General features: G+C 36.1%; 1 protein-coding gene across 7 annotated transcripts in view; it reads right to left on the bottom strand.

The window, feature by feature from the left end:
• The window catches only part of lrp8 (low density lipoprotein receptor-related protein 8, apolipoprotein e receptor), a 166,878-nt gene that overhangs the window by 99,784 nt on the left and 49,132 nt on the right, over positions 1 to 17,962 (bottom strand). The window lies entirely within an intron of this gene.

Here is a 17,962-nt window from a genome sequence, read left to right as displayed (position 1 = left end):
GGCTTTATCATGTGCGTCAATTGAACACATGTAAACGCCTGGTCTGGGTGTACTATTCTTGTATGCCAAATTTAGTTCTGTTTTTTTTTCTTCCTTACAATCAATATACCTACAGTAAATCAATAAGCTGGACCATCATACTCGCATGCTATGGAGGTTACATGGAGCCAAACTATGAAAAATATTATTTGTGCTATCAGTCCCACTTTATATTAAGTGGCTTTAAGTACTATGTACTTACATCAAAAAATAAAGTACAATGTATTATTGTGTTCCTGTTTGTTTGCTTCTATTGAGGTACGGTTAAGGTTAGGGACAGGTGTAGTGGTGTGGGTCAGTTTAAAGGTAGGTTAAGGTGTGAGGGAAGGGTCAACTGTGATTAGAAATGTAATTTCATTAATTAATAATAGCTGTAATTACATCCTGGTATTTTTAAAATATATAAATACAAATGTAAAACATGTATGTACACAATAAGTCCATTGTATCAAATTATTAATTTCAATGTAAGTGCATAGTACTTAAAGCCACTTAATATAGACCATTTTGCAAGATGTAAACACTGGTCCAGAAGCACTTCCTGTTTCAGTTTTTCAACACTAAATAAAAGCTGGGATAAAATACAACCAACAGAACATATACAACTCAATCAAAAAGTTAAACAAATATCTTTAAGATGTTTTCTTTACATGCGAAATAAAGAAAACGGTTACAAACTGAAACAGGAAGTGTTTCTGGACCAGTGTTGTTTACATCTTGCAAAATGGTCTATAAAGTGGGTCCGTGCTATCAAATAAAAAGGAGAAAGTTATTTAAGAGGCTGAGGAAGTTATTTCCTCCTAACAAAAATGTTAATAATGTGCACCGAATCGAATGTGCACATTAGGGCCAAAAAAGGGCATTACCAACATAAATATGGTCAATTAGAATACATTGACTTTTCAAAAGTTCAACAAATATACAATAGTGTATACTTATCTAATATAAAACAATATAAACAATATAAAACTTACTTGAATAGTGCACAGAGATCTAATATAAAACAGCTCTGATATTGTTTAATAGAAAAAAACTGTAAATATTAGATGAAGTACTAAAATTAATTAAACTAAAAATTTAGGCTTAATAAAAATTCACACAAAAATGACTAAAGCACACAAAATTATATACAACTAAAATTAAAATGGAAAATAAAAAGTCAAACAGAAAAAGGCTCTAAAATCATGAAACCAACCAAAAGAGAGCAGAAAATGGTCCAACAGTCATTGAGTTTAAACTGATCTGAAAAAAAAGATATTCTGTGAAATTCTTCTCTGCAACAGTGATCAAATCCCAGGCCCTAGCCTCCCATCAGAACAAGAGGATTTCATCTAAGTCTCCCATATCTCCCCATGCAGCCAAGCTACCTTACACTGAAACAAGCATAGAGATTTACCAACTCACACATCACAAGGCCATGTTCCCCAGCCTCTTATCTTCCTCTGGAACCAGAGCCACTATGTTATGGGTTGAACACCTCTGAAGACTACAGAGAGAGCTGGTTAGTGAGCCATGAGCAGCACTTAATTACCAAAGATCCTTCACTAGCCTTATCTCAAGGACAAAGCTTGACCTTGTCACACCTTTCATTCCTTTCAAGCTGAATATAATATTAATTTTCTAAAAATGTGAGGTGTGTAATTTTGTTCAGTGTTAAAGTAAGCCAGTCGTAGGTTGACTCCACAAAATAATATTGTGGAAATTTTGGTTGATACAAAAAAATACAATAATTCACAATGTTCTGTATTCTGTTTTAACGGTTTAATTAAAATATGTTTTATTTGAAAAGTTTATTTTGAAACCTGAGGTTTACTGTTAAATTAAAAAAAAACATGCACGAAAGTGTGATGTACATAAAAAATTATGTTTTAATAAACTGTATAATTATTATTAGTAACAATTTTCATAATGTCATCAAGGTAAACCAAACCAAATATTTAATATTCACAGGTCACTAGTCCAAGACTTGAAGTGTACAGCCCTATATTTCTAATTTATTCATCCAAATTTTACTAAATTTCTGTGACATTTCACGTTATACAGTAAATCCCATTTTTAAGACTGGATTCCACAATTTCTGCATTTCTTCCCAAAATCATTTTATATTATATTCATTATATTATATTTGTTGTAATGTAGAAAACAGTCTTTCTTATCTCACAAACACAAAATGTAGACCTAGAGTGAATCATTGAAATAAATAAATTATAAATGCCTACAGGAAACATCCGATAAAAGTCAAATGGAAAACAAACAAAATATCATACAGGCTCTGGGTAAACTTAAATATAAAGTTATTTTCTTATAAGAAAATGTTATTCATTAAGTACAGTACAGTCAACATTTGAAGTGTATCATCAAAACCTTAAATCAAAGCTATACATGAATTTTAAACAAAACCTGTTCTTGTCTTAGGACAACTCTGATGAACTTTTTGATCCACTTCAAATGTTGACTACTGTATATTTTAAAATATTCTTTGTCCAAACAGCAGCAGAAACTGTTTTAAACGCATAGAACATTATTTTACTAGTGCCACTGCCACTAGACACAGAAATACCACCCGTTCTCATCCTTCAGCGTCACATATAACGCTATATGACAAAACGGCGCTATACTACGCACATGGCACCCTTTATCGTTAATATTCACGCGAACCCAAGGCGGCATAAATCCTTTACCGTAATATGAGACTACCCTACCCTACCCCACACCTAAACCTAACCATCACAGCGCGTGTTATATTAACGATAACGGGTGCCATGTGCGTAGTATAGCGCCGTTTTGTCATATTGCGTTCAATATGACGCTAAAGGATGAGAATGCGTTGGAAATACAGTAGTACCACACTTCAGACAATTGCTACAGTCAATAAACTTTGCCTCACTGTAATATGCTTACAATTATCCAAAGCAGCAAAACTGCCAGATGCTGCTGACTTTGGGGGTGAAATGAAGCTAATGTGTGACTTGGGGGGGGTACGTTGCTTTGGGTCAGAAAAAACTGGCAAGCTCAAGAGTTGGTTTTACTAATTTTTCTCGAGGACTGCCAACGCAGGCAGGCAGCATCAAGTACCCGCTCATGGGAAAAGCTGATTCAAAGTTGGTATATGTATTACAAACAAAAAATACCTCATTATGCACATACTCACACTAGGTACACATAGATAGTCAAAGACTGAATGTACATTTCCATAATAAAAAAAAAGCAGCACAGGGATGTGCAAACAACTGAAATAAAACTATCATCACCCATCACATACATATTATTATTTTATTATTTTTTCTCTATTTTCCTGACGCTTTTATACACACTCGTAGAAACGAGCAAGAGATGCATGTGTGTGAGTTTACTGCGCAAGCAAGCAAGGCCATGACATTCCCAAGGTCCCATGCTCGAGAGACCACACTGATTACTGACGAATTGCCGATCTGTGATGGCTAGCTCTAGGTGACCTCTTTGTGTCCGCTGCAAGCACTTTACAGAGTGAGCCTTCTGCACAGGGACACAACTGCAGCTCTAGGTCATTGTCCTTCAATTTTCACAAACCATTTCCTCCAAGACTTCACAGAGAACGTTAGACTACAGTCTAAACCCATACGCACTTGACACCTTCGGTTTCCCGATAACTGACGAATTACAAACGCAATTTAAAAAAGCAATGGAGCGGATGAGAAATTGTCATTCAATTGCTTCAAATGGTCTAAAGAGCTACTTAAACACTATGAGCAATGCATTTTATTGCGTTATTTGTGTACTTTGAGGTAACACAACGAAGCCTGAAGGTGGTTATCACTTTAACAGTTTTCTGAAGTGGTAGTCATTTATACGGTTCTAGTTGCTCTCCGCTGGTCTAGTGCTTGTTACTTTTCATGTAAAAATCAATAGTCTAAGCAGCTGTAAGAAATAAATCAGTTATACCAGATCAGAGGTCTGCAGAATGCTGTTTGGAAAGGTGCTGTGATTGACTGGCTGTGGTTTATGTGGTTCTGATTACTCGTTTGAGATAAGAGAGCCCACCTATTATAGGATCAGGCAATCGCAGTGTCATCTTGAGCAGGGCTATAAACATGGACAGGCCATAATCGTAAATGGAGTCTGTGAAGAAAGGTGCCTCAGTGGGTCATCTTTTTTCTGGTGGGTTCCATCTCTTTCGTTTCTTGCCTGTATCTCTCGCAACAGATGAAATCTTGTAACATCGAGCACAATGGCATGAAGGCTGAGCAATATATTGAACAGTTGAAATATATACATATATTTATATGTATATAAATATATATTTTGTTTGCAATATAAAAAGAACTGGCCGTTAAACACGTCTATATAAGCTTTACATTAAGTCTGAAAATACTATGCTAGTATGGACTGTATGACACACAACACAACAGTACACAATTCACACACTGTAGTAAAATTTCCTCCCACTACAATCTGTAATATTTACTGCCTGTATTATCACAGAACTGTTTGAGACTCCACTTGTTTAATAACCTATACTTATGTAGCACACACAAACTGTGAAAGGTGAAAAACATTGTGAAAGTCTCTTGCATGCTGTGAGACCAGACCAGTCATATTCCTACAGGTGAGCATATGTAAGAAAGACAGAGAACAAGATAAAATGTCAAGGGAATCTATTGAAACGGTACAGTCAGTGACATATAAATATGGTAAATAGGGGAGGGAAAACACCACCCCATATGGTACTTTGTAAAGCTAGTTGCATGTAATATTGGTCAGTTCACATGCTGCCAATGAAAACACTAAGGAAAGTGATGGCCAGATTTTATGTGTTAGGGGTGGGAAACAGTGGAGACCTGGCGATACAATATGATAAGGTATGTCAATTTTGCAGGATTACTTTTGTGAAAAAGTTGTCCTGGATATATTTTTCCCCACATTCATATGTTTTTTTTTTTTTTTTTTTTTTTTTATGACATGCACATCACCATGTGCAAAAGTTAAACTTGACACACTGCTAAATATTTTGCACCATTAAATTTAGTTGAAACGATACAGGAGTAACGATGCAATACAATCAATCTGCTATGTTTTACCAGACAAACTTCAACCATTTAGACATATATGATGACGTTGACACTCATACTCATTTACATTTTAAGAGCTAGTACATTATGTGAATGAATAACTCATTAGCCGCTCTTCAACACGAACGATCTACTGTAAATAGCACAACTCTTTGTAAATTGCTCCATGTGCAGATCAAATAAAAATCATAAATAAATGTATTATGTTTTTGTATCAGTTTTTATTGGTCATAATTCATTTCAAACATACTTTCTGAAAGTTATTTTGATTAAAAATAGATATTATGTTATTACTTAAGTATTGTATTTCAAACAGAAACATATTTTTACTGTTTTGTCTTTGTTTTAACAATTTCTGCTCACAAATTTGAAGGCTGCTATTGGATCATTGAATGTAAACGTCATATTATAGATGTATACATACTTTACGTAGAGCTTACAAACTACTACTAGCTACTTTCTGCCTTAAAGCAACACCAAGTAACTTTTCCTCTGCGGTCGCCCTACAGTTTGGAAGCGGAATTGTCTATGACCACTGAGGTAAATAATTTAGCCTACCGCAGCTTACTTCATTGTTTATCCAGCACCGGCTTTGGAATGTACCATGTCCACAGACAAGGTAGAGTATGTTGCATGATTCCATGAAAGTATGATGTATTGCGACATCAGAAACGAAGAGAAACAAAATAATGACTATTGTAATGCTTGACGTAAAGCAAGTCAAATTTGTAGTTTTCTTATATCTCATTAAAACTACAGAAACACGACCCAATCTGGCAATCTTACAGCGTGGTTATAGCAGATATAGGACTGCAAAGTGAATCCAGAAGTGCCTTTCGCCCTGGAAACATTATTTTAAGGTAAAAAAATCGTAGTTAGTGTTGCTTTAAGAACAAATGGTGTAACCAAATTTATTGCATAAACAGTTACAAACTAGCTAATAGATACTATGCCCCTAGTTGTACTTTACACTCCCACTGAGTTGTAACCAATCTCTTTTTTCCCAAAAAATAAATAACAACCATTTGTTCTTAAATATCAATAAAGCATCATGAAGTAAAATACTGCAATACTTTGAAATTGTACAGTTTTTTCCCCTCTACTTTAGTGTTTGCACTTAGAAACTGTGGTATCTGCAACTGAGGGAGTACAAAGACGAAAAAAGGAAACAGAGAAGCTGGAATAAAATTAGAAATAATAAGCAAACAGCCTGCAAAGGTAACAACAAGCTTAAGCCTGAAACCCAGGTGGATTTCAAAGGGCACAATTGAACTCCTTTGAGGAAGTGAGCAGATAAAGCCCCGTGAGCACAGCTTTACACTGACGCTTCACAGCTCAATACCACACACTAATCTCATCTGCCTTCACTGCTTCTGTATGCAGATTGTGTGAAAGCGCCTTCATCAGACACCTCTCTCCCCTTTTTATTTAACACTTCAAGGAATTTGAGTATCTCTGTGAAAGAGGTACAGAGGGAGGCAGTTTTGACTGCACATGCACCTAAACACTCCTGACTCAAACTCTCACACATGAAAAGCTTAAATCGAGCATTTTGTCTGTTAGAGTTTGTTCTGGAATCGCACAATACATTCTTAAAGAGGAAAAAAGATAAATGCAGTGTGAAACTAGGTCCATTTGGAAGACCAAGTGGCACAGGGGAGTCCCACTGAATGGAGCATTAGGGAGTAGGTGGTAAGACATAGTGCTACTGCTGCTGTCAGCAACTTGGCTAAATATAAAAGTTTTGCTGAAGTGCTGATCCAGAACCAACTTCTTAAATGCAGCTAATCCATGCAGAAATATGTGAACCTGGACTTGGGTCCTTACAGCATCAGCTCAGAATGGCATAGCCATAATATAGCATTAGCCTACATAAGAGAGGAGTAGGGTTGGGAACAGTCCCATTTTTAAAAACATACAGTTCTGTACCAAATGATTTTCCTGACTTTCCGTTCCGTTATTGGCTCTCGGATGTGTATATTTATGCCAATGCAGACAGAACATATAACTACCTTAATACTACTGTGCCACTTCTAAATCTAGAAATAATTTATTGAATAAAAACACTTATGAATATATATTGTTGACATATGTGACAACAAATAAATATATTACTTTACAATTCAAAGTTAAATACAAATGTTTTTAAATGCATTAATTACTCCAGTCTTTGGTGTCACATCATCCACTATTAATTTCTTATTATTTAGTGTTTGCATTTACCTAATTTCCAGGGGCAATTACTGGATTGCATTTATCTTGCATCTGTGCCACATTAAAAGTATGTTTAAACACTTCTGTATTAAATGTATCAATTATTTGTAATATCAGCTCTACTGAAATGGGAAATGATCATTTGGCAACATACGGTTTAAGGCAGTAGATGCAGTACGAATTTTAATGTCTTACTTCTCCAAAAAAAAAACTAGAATCAATCAATTTCTTAAGATTCCCATCCCATCAAGGGATAGAGCACAACTGGTAAGGACCTGAGAGATTCATTGATGGGAAATGTACAGTAAAGGGATCAAGGGGTGAAGGGAGCATATTAGCCTGTTTTGTTTGTCTTTTTCTCTAGGGCTGTCTTTTTCTTCTCTCCCACACTATTTATCTCCATTGATTTCTGCACTGTTGACGTTTCTCCTCAAACAAAAGCATTTCAAGCATAATCATAGTGACCATTAGTACATAAATATTTACACTGGCCAATGGATTGGTTCCTTTACTCCTGACTCCACTTATTTTCTCTCACTACCAAACTGTCATTTCCTTCTTTCATTAAACATTCATATTTTCCTATAATTGAATCATAGGAACTGATCTATGATTAAAGATGGTTTCAGTGCCAACAACGTAATCGATGTCATTCTTAGTTCCACTGCCCGTAGGTACACGGTTCATGCAAACACAGAGGGCCCCATTTTAACGGTCTGAAACGCAAGTGTCAAAGCGCAAGTAACTTTGTGGGCGGGTCCCGGCGCTGGTGCTATTTTCCCGGCGGTCTAAAAGGGGTTGGTCTGAAGTAGCTTCATTATTCATAGGTGTGGTTTGGGAGTAACGTGAAATAAACCAATCAGAGCGCCATCCCCTTTAAGAACAGGTGCGCATGTTGCATGACGGATTGTTATTATAACGGCGGGTTTACCAGGCGCGCGCTGGTAAACCAGACGTTCTTGTCAGGGCAGTAAAAGACAGAGAAGTGACGTTGTATGGGGATGGGAGAAACCCTCGCACATCAGCGTCAGTTAAACATTATATACGTATGTTTCTTGCCACTATTGGGAAAACAGGTCTGATCCTTCAGTACTACAATTTGCCCTAAAAAATGGGTAATTAGGTTTTTTCATCTTCATGTAAACCACAATGATTTCCTTCATGTGTTAATAGTTTTCCTTGTTATAATGTATGATTTGCAAAAATAAAAACTGCTGCATCTGTGTTGATGAGAGAATCAAAGTGTAAGCATTGCATGCTTAAAATAGCATTATGAACAATGCGCAACGCGCCACTGACTTTAGACCAGGTTTTTTCTGGTCAGTGGCACAATTGTTTTCTGGAAGTGTAAAATAGCACCTGGGAATGTTTGCACCGAAACACGCCTCCTTTTTGCGCCGATCCACCCAGGCAGCGCAAGTTCATTTCCTATGCTGCGTTCACGTGCGATCTGATACTTACCAGTGTGTTGCGTTAAGTGCTTTTGTTGTCATAATGTGGTAAAAAGATGGAGATCCAGACCTGTTATTTAGATAAAACTATTTTAGATTGCTTAAGTCATCAGCAACAGCAAGAAAATGATTTATCAAAACTCAAAAGGTAAATAATATGCTGTATATTTTCTAGATAATGAATAGTATATATTTTTGCCATTCACGACTCTTGCGGTGCTCTTCACCTTTTTGAAAAGTTCAAAGATTATTTCATCTCGGCAACTCGTCCATCGAAATATTCTACGAGTTGCCCAGTGGAAAATACCACATGAGGGGGTGTTCATGTGCATTTTCCACATCGGCTTTTGGTATTTACCATAATTACCATAGCACATGAACGCAGCACTAGTTTACTGACGTGCGTCTTTGGAGGAAAAAAGCCCGCTTTGCGCCTGTGCAAAATAGGAATGAGACATGTGTTTGTGTATAAAGTCATTTGCGCCGGGTGCAAGATAGAGCCCAGAGCGTTGTTGTTTTTGCCATTAAGGCAAGCTGAATATAATCAAACAGATCATGTCAGGGTCTGTCAAAGCAAACCCACATTACAGCTGAGGACTCAGTAATTAGATGGGAAACAGATGTTTTTGTTTTTTTGAGAATGCATGTGAGGAAACATAGAGGTGGGCAGTATAAGGGGGGTATTATAGAGCAAAAAAAATTCTATTGAACCAGAGGTTTCAGGTTACATTAGTGTAATTTTGATGAAATTTCACAACGAACAATAAAAAGATTTTCAATAGTGTAGAGATGCATGAGGCACCGCTCACAGAAATAGAGGTCGACCTATTGATTGGTTTTGCCAATTATTAATGGCAAAAAACAAAACAAAACAAACGACACAAAACAATACTTTTTCCAAGCTGCGCCCGTTGCTGAAGCTGCTAAGAAGGGTCCGCTAATATAATACAGTAATGCCAGGGACACACTTAACGATAAGCTGGAACAGTCTGTAAGTGTTTTCAGTTCAGTCTTGAAATATTTCCAAAGACTGGAGCAGATATTAAACACCGACTGAACGTAACTGTCTCTGACTTGGCATCTTTGGGCATTGTCAGTCGTAAATATCAAATTACATCCATAACCGGGCTTACTGTCGTTAAGAGAGTCCTAGGCTTAAGAGAGCACATAACTGCACTGACTGCTCTTTGCACAAAGCAGGACACTCCAGATGCAGATTTAAAATATAGACAGTGAAACAGTAGGTATACACTCTTTGAAAAAAGGGTTCATTGGGGTTCTATAACTGAAGCATAGGGTTCTTTAATGAACTCCAAAGAACCTTTTATGCTAAAAAGGTTCTATAATGACAAGAAAGAACCCTTTTGGTACAAAGGTATATATTACATTATTCTGCAACATTTTGTCGTTTTAATTAAATTATTGTTTATTAAACTGTTTTAGTAACTTAATATCACATTTTAATCATGCTGGTTTTTGGAGGAGAAAAACTGAAATGGCACTCTTTGTGAGATAATAACTACATACATTTATTTATTTATTTGTATATATATATATATATATATATTCTAACCTCCATATGTTGAACTTTGTGATCATTCACATCATCAATACATTTTAGGGTATTGAGGTTTGTCAATAATATGAAATGTTTCATCTGGAATGGACAAAACAAATGATAATGAATGAACCCAAAAGGTCCCATATAGAACCTTTTAGACGTTCTAAATAAGTAGCGCTGATGGAACCTTTTAAGGTTCTTTATAGAAGCTTTTCTTCTAAGAGTGTAGACATAACCAAACATGTTTTCATTTCGAAGTATTAACCTGTAATTTGCTGCATTAGTGGAGACCAACATTAGTATGTTTGCCATCAAGACTGAGAGGATGCTAACATTAGTAACACCTCAAGTGGTTAAAACAATGTCACAAACATACATATTTGAAGAAACACCACTAAGTAACTAGCAGGAGACATCAAAATCTGATCCAGACTTCTGCAAAGTTTGAAACAATACTCGAAACATGCACTTGTTGCTGATTGCTGATGGTGAGGAATTAGTTGCATCATATCAATTCAATTTTCAATATAGCTTTATTAGCATGACTGTGTAACACAATGTTGCCAAAGCATCAACTTATTATATATAAATAATAGAACAAACAAACAGAACATATATGTATAGATCATGTCATATCATAATGTACCTCAAGCTGAGTAGCGTAAAAACCGATAAACGTCCTGCTCGAGTCATCCTTGCGATGTAGGTTTGGGTTGAATATGACTCTGAAACAACATTAGGAAACTTCAAAATAGCATAATTGGGGCACTTTAAGAATTTCTTCAAATTTACCATTAAAAACAGTGTAATCAAACAAAACTATAACACTGCAGCACATAGCTTAAACATTGATGAACTGTTTGCAAGGAAAAAAAAAAAAAACCTTATATGCACTAGCTTAATGAAGAGTGCCAACGATAAAAAGGGGGGGGGGGGGGGGTAACATGCCTGTGATGATTATAAACTTGTTTTGATTGATGCACTCAACGGGAGTTTACATGCCAGCAATAATACAATACTTGAGACGACATGCTGATAAACTACATCCGATCTCAGTATGAAGCCCTTGCGCGTTTGTTCTGGGATGTGTGAGCGCGAGTTCTGAGCGACTTCATCTGGTTTAGTGCCCAGTCATATCCTATCATCACAGTGTGTGCTCAACCAATGAATACTGCCTTTGCTTTATTAATACAAATATATGTATGTATGTCTGTATGGCCGCCTTTAGAGGACCGAGGGGGGTTGGGGTGGGTTTGACAAAGCGACAAGCCCTGAGACAAAAGATGTGGGTAAATCAGCCCTGCTGACATGGAAGAATTCATTTCAATTACAAATGTCCTCCACCACTCGGCAAAGACGAAACGCAACAGCCCTCCACCAAATGGAGTGTTGGAAAGGAAGGAGGGTGCATTAAATCAAGCGAATAAGACACAAAAAAACAGCAACCTGCTGCTTTTAATTTGCCTGGAGATTGTAATAATGATGCTTTGACATTATTTCCTTTGTGACTGTGAATAAACCGTCGTTGACAGTAAATCCTCAGAGCATGATGTAATGAAAATCCAACCTCTCTTTCTCCCAAAACACACAACTACTTGTTTCATCATTAAACTAGAAGTGCATGAAAAAATAAATATATATATATATACGTATATATATATATATATATATATATATATATATATATATATATATATATATATGGCGTACTGCTTTTTTATACAGCAGCACTAACTTTGGACCCCATTGACTTAGGTGATATGGACAATAAAACATTTTTTATACATTTTATTTGAACTATCCACTTAATCCTTTAAAAACAAATTCATTTTATTATTCATTATTGTGCTTGTGTACTTTCTTTTGTGTTTCCTCTTCTTTTTCAAGTCCACTATGTAAATCAAACAACATTAAGACATTCGGTCTAAAATGGTCGGTGTCTGGGGGTTCTGGTGTCAAAATAGCTTATGATTTCATTTCCTTCATACTACTTGGAATGCAGTCTCTCTCTCCCTCCATCTCTGTTTATCTCTCGCTCCCTCCTCCTTTGTTGCTTATTCCTTTGTCTGAGTGTTTGTCTCAGCCTTGCTTTTTTGCAGAGACAGCATTATTGTGGTAGCCCAGCCATCGCTCATTGCTGGCTAGTGGCTAATGTGTGTGTTGGTGTTTAGTTTTGGGGGAGAGCTGGTCCCTCCTGTGAATGTAGTGATTTTCATTCATCATATTTTACCAGAAATCTGTCCATTCATCCATCTACACACGCAAACACACATATTAACCATGTAGATTATTAATCAATGAGAATTTACTAGTTAATAATGAAATGCATTAAGCTTATCGACTACTATTCAACGTCAGGGCGAACGCATCAATGCAGTACAGGATAAACACTGATTACTAGCATGAGCTGTAGCTTGCACTTCACCCTGACATGAATCCATGTGTGCCATAATGTGTGCAGCCTCGACTTGTAAGAAAATGAAGCAGGCTCGATGTAATCAGGTATGGCACCATTGGAATAACGACAACATTCACTAAAATACCATGACAGTCTGTTAAAAAAAAAAAAAAAAAACATTGATCATTTATCTAACAGTGTCTGAGGCGTCATATAAACAAAAAAACATGATCAGACCTGAAGTACTTTGATTGTATGTAAGTGTAATTACATGTTATGCATCTTAGACAATGTGGTGATCTAGTATGTGATTTATGGCTTTTTTATAACTTCATCAAGTTCGATACATTGAGCTTTGTTTTAGATTTTGGCAACATTGCCACAGGTCAATGAACACAAAAAAAACCCTTTAATAATAATAATAATCATTATTATTAATGAAATGTTATCTTTTATGTTTAATACACCATGTTTTACAAAAAAATGTGTGATGTTTTGAAAATGATGTTTAATACATCACAGAAAAAAAGTGAGTTCACAAAACGTACAAATTCAAATTTTAATAATCATAATAATTAAATGTTATGTTTTACATGTGTAATGTTAAAATGTAATACAGCATAATTTCAAAATCAGAAAATGCAGTTTGCAATGCATGAAGTTTGCAAAGCGTAAAAACATACTGTACAAATCAACAAATGCGAAATTTTGTAACAAAGCACCAAAAGCCTAATAGGGCAACAGGTCCATCCTCATTGTTGAGCCATAAATGGTATATTACACAAAATGAAGCACTGAAACATTTAACAGAGCAAAATACCTTTACTTTTTTTATTTACATGTGGCTATATGCATACTGAATTCAGATTCCTGCACATTTTCATTTATAAAAAACCCTATTTAAGCACCGGCATAGGTCAATGTTATTCTGTACAGTGTTCCAAACAATGGTGACACTCATATCTGACAAGTGCAAGTAAAAAAATGCAGCCATTATACCCAACAATCAGATTATTGTTTACCTCCCTAGCGCTCCAGACTGACATTTAGTGTCTCACATTAGAGCTCCAATTAGCAGCATATGGCTCTAGCATCACAGCAAAGGGGTTAATGGACTGGGCTTTAACGAATCACATTGGCGTACGTACAGTAAGTGCTCCAATCAAACACTCCTGAAATTTTGCATCTATCTTCACTCATTAGTATTCACAACACATAAGATGCATATGATCCTCCATTAGCACCTCTGCTAGCGAATTCTGACTTTACATGCAAGGATTTTCACACATTTTCTGTAGAGCTCTTCTCAGACCTTTCTACCATCACAATAATCATTTCTCTTCAGCTAATCTATCTCATGCTCTGATGAAAATCATTACACTGTGTGGGAGGGACATGCACAATGACTAAGCTCCTCTGTTGAGCTACAAATCTGCTTGATTGGTCAGGAAGAGAGAAAGTGAGGTTGACATGGACTTTTGTTGACGCCTCTGAATCACATGAATCATCAAGTGTGATGCAACAACATCTGAAGGCGAAAAATAACAAGCACATCTCACATTGACAGGTCTTTAAAAGTAGTCAAATATACTGTAAATACAACGTTCAATCACAACGCAACATTTTAACACTGAACTAATGACTTTATTATCAGGATTAGGATCATCAGTCGAATATCAGCCTACATTGACCACCTTAAAAATAAGATTTAGACAAGTGGTTCTTGCACATCCAACATCTGCAGAAACATTGCTAGCGTGTTGTGGGTTGTCGCCAGGCCATTATTATGCAGTTGCTAATGTGTTTTGTGAGGCTATTAGCATGTTGCTATGTGGTTGCTAAGATGTTCTTGGTTATGTGGTTGATTTGGCCTAAATCCAAAAATCCACCCCCAAGCCTCTATAGTAATCCGGCCCAATAAGGGTTGGGTCCCTCTTCAATAAGTCTATGATATATTTTGCCATGTTTTATCCAGTATGAATATACATATAACATGTTATTAAATTTACAAATTTAATTAAGCAATCACAATAACAGAAGAAGCACAAAAGGTTTCATGTGTATTGAACTACGTCCACAGCAGAGACCATTTAAAAAGTTTGTTTAAACATCTAACTCGACCGTAATGAACAACCGTAACATACATATACATTATTTATTACTCATATAAACAAATAGACATTATTATTATAAATATTAAAATATTTTTTTTATATATATATATATATATATATATATATATATATATATATATATATATATATATATATATATATATATATATATATATACACACACGTCTTAAATATTTACGAATTTCAATTGTATAGTAAAATTCTGTATGGCTAGATATTTCTCTTAAAAAAAAAAAAAAAAAAACAGGAGTTTTGACAGTACCAAAAAATTATATCAAAGTCTACTAAAAGAGGTAGAGCTTTTTCGAATGTGACTCCTAAACTCTTAAAATAGTCTTCCTGATAATGTTTGGGTCTCAGACACATTCTTTCTGCTTAAATCTAGATTAAAGATCTCTTTAGCCATGCATTGAAATAGGACTTCTGGTCAATGTGTATTACTTACAATTATATCAGATGAAAAACTTTCAAATACTATGCTAATATTGTAATAATTATGAGCACATGTTGTAATTGCAAGTTCGTCATGTCTGCTTGACTGAATACATGAAGTTAACTAATCCCATAACAAATACTATCACATAGATGAAAATTACTGCCATATGGACATTACTTTGAAGCAGTCATCTCTGGCTGATAACAGAATACTTCCTAAATTGTAACATTGAAAAAAGCTGCTTTGAAACAATATATTGTGAAAGAGCTATACAAAAAATAAATAAATAAATTGAAATGAACTGAATTGAATAAATTGACATGTCGAGTCAAGTCATCTTAATTTATAGAGCGCTTTTTACAATACAGATTGTATCAAAGCAGCCTCACAGTGATGATATGTGAGGTCTGTCTTCTATTGTTGCACATCTCACACAAAGCACATAACTGCTATCCTTTGAGCCTGTGAGCAAATTCATTCAAGTCTACAAAGCAAAGACTTAGAAAGTCCATGGGAAATATACATGTTTGCTTTTTGAAAAGTCCAGCCCCTCTTTTTCTGTCCGAGAGGATAACCGAGAGTTACCTTCAATTGTGAGAGCGATTTCAATCCGAGTAGTTATACAAGCGCACTCACCAAATCCAAATCCGCTAACTTCCTCTCGTTGAATGTTTTCCAGTCACCTAAGCGTATCCAGGGCTACCCCCCATTAGAATATAAATGAATCCACTGCCCGACTGCCGCGGTTGTCACAATGTCACCCACCTCCCCATACCCACTGACTTCTCCTTCATTTGGTTTCACGACGACTGACATGGGGGTAAACACGGTGCTGGTCTGCAGCGGTGTGAGAGAACTCCTGATGGGCCGAAGTTCTAAAGGCCCATGTGTGCGGTTTTCTGAGGGAACAGAGGGAGACGTGTTCTACTCTGTTTTATTCTGTAGGGAGCTATGAAAGCGTGAGCTGCGGGAATCCCTTTTGACATGACTGGAGCAGGGAGCAGGACGCAGCCCAGCGATGGGGTGAGGGCGGGGTGGAGGCTGGGGTTTGACAGGGACAATAGACATCTCTTCATAGACTTCGGAATTGTGTGGAGAGTTTTCATGGCTGGACACCAATGAATAAGGGCAAAAAAAAAGTTTGCTTAGAGATCTCACACTTTCTCAAAGCTAAAAACACAATGACTTCAAAGAAATCTGAAGGGCGCAGACATTCGTGCACACATGCGAACACGACCACGTATAACATAAAACCTTATTAATGCGCGTCCACAAACTCACAGGCTTTTGATCTTCTGGCAGCGAGTATGAGAGTGTTTTGATGTTGTAGAACAGCATGAGCCCTGCCCAATTGGACTGAGGATCTATCAAAGGTCCAGCATGGGGAGGGAACCTCTCTGATCAATAGCTGCCCCTGGCTGGTGAGCCATCTTTAATATTTCAACTGTCTAGGCCTCAGAGCACTTTTGAGACAGCTTAACAGAGACTAGACTTTGCCGCAATCCAATGACCCGCTGACTGTCTATTGCAGTAAGGATTAATGGAGCAACCTGCAGAGTACAGATATGATTTGTTTGATTAGATAAAACACCTAAACAGATATATTTTTAAGGATTAAACTAAAAGTGTTTGGTTTCCCACCTACACATCTTGACACCACCAGCTACTTTACAGTTCAAAAGACGGGAATGGGATTCTCGTAAAGAAATTAATACTTTTATTCAGCAACGATGCATTAAATGAATCAAGTGACATTAAAGACATTTATAATGGTATTATAATGCTATGGCATTTATATGTTGATCTAATAAGTCTTAGTGAGAATTAGAAATGTTTTTTAAAAATCGTCAACTCCAAACTTCTGAATGGTACAGTGTGTATGTTTGTGTGTGTATAAAAAATGTATTTAAAATCATATATCCTGTGTTAAGTGACTATTAAAGGGTTAAAAATGTACCAACCCGTAAGACCTTCGTTCGTCTTCGAAACACAAATGAAGACATTTTTGATTAAATTTGAGAGGTGGATTACAGCTACATAGGCTGTCTAAGGGAATGAAACTTGACAGCCCAGAAAGTAATTGAAGAAAATGTTTAAATATTTCATATGACTACAGTTGCTCAACAATAAGTTTATCAAGCAACGAGAATACTTTTTGTGCGGAAATAAAACAAAAATAACGACTTTATTCGACTATTCCTTTTCTTCCTTCTGGGCCTGAGACGAGAGTTCAAGAGATTTCCAAGACGCATGTGCGAGAATTGCGCAAGAAGTAGTAGAAAAATAACGCAATTCTCGCGCATGCGTCTTGGAAATCTCTTGAACTTGGAAATCTCTTGATCTCCTGAACGTAGGAGTGATCCACCTCTCAAATTTAATCAAAAATATCTTCATTTGTGTTCCGAACAAAGGTCTTACAGGGTTGGTACAGCATGGGGGTGAGTAATTAATGACTTAATTTTCATTTTTGGGTAAAATAACTCTTTAAGATGCAAAAAAAGCAAAAAAGAGACAATATTTTAGTAAATAAATTTACTATAATTTAAATTTAATGTATCTTCTTGACTATAATAAAACCATAAAATTCGCAAAAAAAAAAAAATCAATATTTTCAAGATCAATTCGGTCAATTATTATTAAACTGTTTGTGGGCAATAAATGAGAGCATAAGATCATGTTC

This window comes from Pimephales promelas, chromosome 8 (genome assembly GCF_988280905.1).
Source record: "Pimephales promelas chromosome 8, fPimPro1.hap1.1, whole genome shotgun sequence".
Taxonomy (NCBI): Eukaryota; Metazoa; Chordata; class Actinopteri; order Cypriniformes; family Leuciscidae; genus Pimephales; species Pimephales promelas.
This window is presented reverse-complemented; position numbering and strand designations above follow the sequence as displayed.